Consider the following 6439-nt stretch of genomic DNA (forward strand, 5'->3'; position numbering starts at 1 on the left):
TTGGGCACTTGTGAAGGACAGTTTCTTCATCAGAAATATGACGGGGTCGGCCTCAGCCATCTCGGAGGCCCCTTCTAACTCCAACCATTGAGCTGGAAGTCAGTCGGAGAGCAGCAGAGGGCATTTTTCTGACAGTGTTGGTTTTCGCAATGGCTGGAGAGAGAGAAATGAGTGTGGGATTGCAGACAGCATCCAGAGAATAAAGACAAACGTGGTCGGGGGCTTGGTTATGAAAATCCTTTGTTCATCTTTCTCCCTTGGAGCTGGTTGGTGGCTTTGAGCCTCTGACCTTGAGGTTAGCAGCTCAATGCACAGCCACTAGATCGGAGTATACAGTCTAATTCTGCCAAGTGTGCAAGTGACCTACATGAACACAATGCGCTTTCTGTTCCTGTAAAGATTTAGTCTCAGAATCCCGCATGGGTAGTTGTGCTTTGTCCCAGAGGGTTGATAGGAATCAGAATCAGCTGGATGACAGCGAGTTAAATCCAGCACGCACTCAGCCGGAAATCATTGCCTGATTGCATTTGCCAAAATGCTTATGCCACATCAGGATCAGGTGACATTCTGAGGTTCCTGGTGGACATTCTCTTTGGGAGGACACAATCCATTATTCTGACTACAATATCTGCAGCCAAAGCCTTGATTCCCAAAGATCCCAACATTACAAAGTGAACATTGGTGAATCGCTTGTAATTTATAACCCCTGTCTATTTCAACTCATGTAGACTCACAGATTGGGACACATCACTATGTTCTATTTAAACAACAGGACTACGAAGGGCAATGTGTCCAAATGCGTCAACCGTTGAATTTAGAGGATAAAGTCCTGTCAGTCTGTCCTGTGAGCCCTGTGTCGCTGGCAGCTGTTCCATCAGGATTTCAAACACCAGCAGGGTCACTGTTGTGGACAGATCTCAGAGGAGCTTCCAGAAGAAGACCGAGTAGGAGGAAGGTCCTAGTGACCTACTTCTGAGAATTAGTGCCAGCCCACTGGATCACAAGAAAATATTTAAAAACATAGCAATTAAGAACAAGAAAAAACTCACTGTCATTGGTTCAATTCTGACTCATCGTGACACAATAGAACAGAGTAGAGCTTCCCCTGTGGGGTTCTCAGTCTATAAATCTTTATAAGGGTAGAAAGCCTCATCTTTGTTCTGAAGGGCAGCTGGTGGCTTCGAACTGCTGACTTTGCAGTTAGCAGCCCAACACTTAACCCAATATGCCACCATGGCTCTTTTGTTCCGTATAATTTTGGACAACAAAACCCCTAGGGTGGAAACCAAACCCAACTCACAGTGACCCTCTAGGACAGAGTAGTAGAACTGCTCTCTAGGATGCCCAAGGCGCTCTCCAGAGAGACCAATCCCTGGTCAAGGACATCCTGCTGGCTTGGTAAAGCAGACGACAGTCACAGCGAGGAAGTCCCTCCACCAGCGGGATTACCACAGTGACTGTGACAATGGGTTCAAGCATAACAAGGACTGGAGAGATGGTGGCGGACTAAGCTGGGCTCCTTCTGTTGCATGTGGGCCACTCACCAACTCAATGGCAACCCCGGTGGTGTCATGGGTTACACACTGGGCTACAAACTGCTGGGTCAGCGGTGTGAAACCACCAGCCACTCTGTGGGAGAAAGATGAGGCTTTCTACGACCGTAAAGACTTACCGTCTCAGAAGCAAACCCACAGCACTTCCACTCTTCCCTGTAGGGCCACTGTGAGTCGCAATCGACTAGACGGCAGTCAAGTGTTTTTTCAACCCATTCTAGTCATTTCCTTCCTTCTGTCCAGAATTCGTTAGAAACCGCTTGCTGAGGAATCCCCAAGCACCACACTGCTTCTGAGAATCGTATGTTTTTCTCATGATCTGCTTGCTACTCCGGCCCCTTTGAAATAACCCTAATCACTCGCTCCCCAAAGGTGCCCCCCACCAGGCAGGCAGTCACCTCCAGAGGGGCCTGGGCAGTACAGAGCAGGGGGCATGATGAAAAGGCCGTGTGTGCCCCTCTCTGCGGCAGCAAGAAAAACGTTGCTCACTGAGCAGCTGGGGGCTGGAACCCACGCAGCTTGCTCCAAAGGAGCAGAGCAGGCAGGCTGCTTCTGCAGTGACTAGAGGCCAGAAAAAACGCGGAGGTGGAGTATGGGATCGTCGTGAGCTGGCATCAGCATGGCAGCACCCAGCAACAACCTTCCAGAGGAGAAAATGGGGTGACAGAGAAGGCGGGGGGCCTTCACAAGGCCACAGAGCTAGGGATAGGCAGAGCTGGGGTTCGAGTCCAGGGAATTGGACTGCAGAACCTAAATCCCTCGGGGTGTTTTTTATATAAAAAATATTCATTGCATCACACACACAAAAGAGTATATAAACATATATGAACATTTTAAAGACTAAATATGACCCGCACACAAAATTAAAAGAGCACTCACGTATCCACTGCTCGGACTTTAAGATCGCTGGGTGACGGGGGTCAGTGATCCGCTCCTTCCTCCATGGAAGTTGTTGTGATTGTTAGTCAGCTCCACCTCACAGTGCCCCTGGTGCTGCAGAATCAAGCCCTGCCATCCTCACCCCAATGTGACACGTGGGCCCATTGGTGCAGCCTCTTCATCAATCTACCTCTTTGTCATCGGCTCTCTATGATGCCCTTTTCCAAGAACCAGTCCCTTCTAGTAGGCGTGCAAAGTGCGTGAGATGTGAGATGAAGTCTTGCCGTGTCCTTGCTTCTAAGAAGCTGTATTTCCTCCAAGATAGATTTGTTCGCTCTTCTCCACGGAAGAGGCAGTCACTCTGCCATGCTCTTCATTCTGTGACTTAAAATAATAATAACAATACAACTTTGAGCTGAAATAGCACACCGGTTACGCTTTGTTTGCAATTGAGCTCGCATAAATGGAATCATGCTGTAAATATCATCTCGCGACCTACCCTCCCTCCGTCCCAGTATGGTCTGGAGAGGAGCCGTGGGGTCCATTTTTTACCCCTGGGTGTGAGCTCCATGGGAGCGGTAATCTCTATGGGAGTAGACTTTTCTGGGTCTTTCTCTCAAGGAACAACTGTGTGGGTTCAAACTTTTAACCTTTTTGGTGGAAGTCAAACATTTAAGCATTGTACCACCTATGAATATGTGGGCTGTCAATCTACCTGGTCATTCATGGATAGTATTCTAGGTATGAATTCACTAAAGTTCAGTTAGCCCTTCTCTGTTGATGACTGGCTTCTTTCTACTATTTTGTACAATCTACAATGCTGCTGGGAGCATTCTCAGGAAGTCTCCCGGGAAATCTAGGTCAGGATTCCTCTGGTGCATGAACGTTCCGGGTCAAGGGGGCTTCTGAAAGCTTGAGGGAAAATTCTATGATCCCTTCTCTTCGTTTCCTTTCTCCATGAATGTTTTGCAGCCCCCTCATAGATATCCTGTGATACTATGGAATACCAAGAAGTCACATCAATTTACATTTTCATGGACACATCAGAGTTCCTACGGTTTCATCTTCTTGTCAACCTGTGACAATATCATCATTTCTCTTTAACTTTTCTGCCAGAATTATATGCCAGTGTGCGTTTGTTTTTCTTGTTGTTTGCTTGGTTTTTGTTTTTGCTGTTTTTTTTCTTCTTTTATCTGGTTCCTTTTTTTTTTATTTTGTATTTTCTTTTTTTTTTTTTTTTAAATTTTAACAATTTATTGGGGCTCATACAATTCTTTTCACAGTTCATATATATACATACATCAATTGTATAAAGCACATCTGTACAGTCTTTGCCCTAATCATTTTTTTCTCTTTTCTTCTTTTACATTTTATTAGGGACTCATACAACTCTTACCACAATCCATACATATACATACATCAATTGTATAAAGCACATCCATACATTCCCTGCCCCAATCATTCTCAAGGCATTTGCTCTCCACTTAAGCCCCTTGCATCAGGTCCTCTTTTTTATCCCCTCCTCCCTCCCCATTCCCCCCTCCCTCATATGCCCTTGGTAATTTATACATCGTTGTTTTCTGGTTCCTTTTGAGATGCAGGGAAAGCTGGGGTTTTAACTCCCTTAAGGAGCTGTAGTCTTGGGAACTCACGGGCAGTCCTACCCTGTCCTTTGGGGCTGCTGTGAGTTGGCATCGACTCGGTGGCAGGGAGCTTGGTTGTTCTGAGATGAAACACTGTTTCTTTTTGGCCTACTGCTAGTGCTTATTTTCTCTTCTAGAACATGCCTATTCTAAATTGGGCTGTTTGTCTTGCTTATTCATAGGAATTCCTTATGTACTGTGGATAGTGGAGCTTCTTACCTATCACTGTCTCACCGGAAGGCCAGCAACTCTTGACCAAACAGTGGCTCTTCCCCAAACTATTCTTATTGCTTATTCTGGTTGGAATTAATGAATATAATCCCTCTCTGTCTTCCAAGCAAGTAGATGTTGAGAGTGACATTTCCTGGATTTTTGAGGTTTAGGACAGAGAGTGACTGAGGCTCTGTGCCCGACAGTAAGAACTTAAGAATCGCTAAGTGCCAGAATAGTTACATAACTGTTTCTATTTCTTAAGCATCTCCCTTAAAGTCCCACACACCATCCAGTCAATGCTAACTCAGAGCAACTCCACAGGCAGGAGTTGAACTGCCCCTCTGGGTTTCCAAGACTACATCTGCACGAGAGCAGAAGAGCAGACAGCTTAATGCCAAGTTTATTTCCAGTGGGTCCAATGAAGAGGCTTGAAGGAAGAGACAATGTACAAAGGTTAGGTTACAGGCACATACTAAAACAGATGAATGGGTTAGACATCATGAAGATTTTAAAAATAAATTGAAATCTATTTTATTTCATGATTTTAATAGGGTTTCTTTTAGTTTCCTTTGATTTGTTCTCGTCCCCTTAGGAGCAAAAATTAAAACACGCGACTAGCTTGTGACTTCAGGCAAGAGCAGAGGATGGTTAGAGAGTAACCACACTGAAACAGTGTGGCAAATGGGGATGGAGGCTGAGAGGCAGCCAGCAGAGCCCAACCAGTTCAGTGGGGTGTGCACCACCTGAGCTGCTTTTCCCAAAGAAGAAGAAAAGGAAGTTCATCCAGAAAGGCTGCCGAACCCTAGCATGTTGTTGCCCTCAGTCCGTAACAGGGCTCCTTGCCTCCACCTTGGCTGAATTTAGTACAAGAAACATTAAATATAATTGGTCAAATTCATTTTGGAATCAGGAGTTTACCCTTTTGCCATACTTGCTTCATTGCACATTGAGCAAATAATCCGAGAAGCCGGACCCTCTGAAGAAGAACTCAGCCTGAGGATCTGAGGAAGGGTCGTTGATAGGCTGTGCTATGCAGTGCACAAGTCTGGCTTCCTTGAAGGTGACGAGGGCTTGAAGCTCTTGCTGATGAAAATCAAAGACCACAGCCTTCAGGGTGGATGATAAATCAATGTTGAGAAAAGATCAAACTCACTGCCATCGAGTGGTTTCCGACTTGTAATGAAAGGAAACCAAAGCCGTCCCAATTGGATCAATAGATATCATGTAAATGGAGAAACAATGAATCTGCCAAGGATTTCATTTTACTTGGATTTCTAAAGAATGTTCTTGGAAGCAGCAGTCAAGAGATCAAATGGAGTATTGCCTTGGGCAAATTTGCTGCACAAAAGAAACCTCTCTGAGGTGCTTGAGAGCAAAGATGCCGCTCGGAGGACTGAGGCGAGCCTGATGAAGCCGCCCCAGGTGCATGTGGATGCTGCACAATAAAGAAGGAAGACGGAACACGGATGCATTTGAGTTGAAGTGTTGGCACAGAATATTGAAAGGATTTTCAATTCTGGACTTTCAGAAAATCAAACAAATCAATCTTGGAAAAAGTACAGCCTGAATGCTCCTTGGAAGGAGGATGTCTCGACTTCTTCTCAGTACTTTGGACATATTTCAGGAGAGCCCCAAAGCTGAAAGGAAGAAAAACAAAAACCAATTCACTGCCATTGAGTCAATGACAATCCATAGGATGCCATGGGACAGGCTGGAACTGCCCCTTTGAGTTTCTGAGACTGCAACTCTTTATGGGAGTAGAAAGTCCTGTCTTGCTCCCTCAGAGTCACTGGTGGTTTCAAACTACTGACCTTGTAATTTTCAGTCCAGTGCATAACCACTATACCACTAGGGCTCCTCAGGAGAGGCCAGTCCCTGAAAAGGACACTGTGCTTGGTAAAGAAGGTCCTTGTGGTGGTTACATAATTTCATGTCAACTTGAAGATGTATGAAAGCATAGAGATGGAGTCTAGCTTGTCAATCAGGTCACAGCCTGATGGTGACTCCTTGTGGGAATGGCCTTCTCCTGTGGAAGATCCTGGGAACTTCTCCTCCCCCGCCCTCTCTCTGCCTTCACCTTCCTGTAGGGGGACCTTGGTTGCTACAAGGCCTGTGATGTGGTCACTGCCATTGGATCCACAAGACTTTTCA

The sequence above is a fragment of the Tenrec ecaudatus genome, chromosome 3 (genome assembly GCF_050624435.1).
Source record: "Tenrec ecaudatus isolate mTenEca1 chromosome 3, mTenEca1.hap1, whole genome shotgun sequence".
Taxonomy (NCBI): Eukaryota; Metazoa; Chordata; class Mammalia; order Afrosoricida; family Tenrecidae; genus Tenrec; species Tenrec ecaudatus.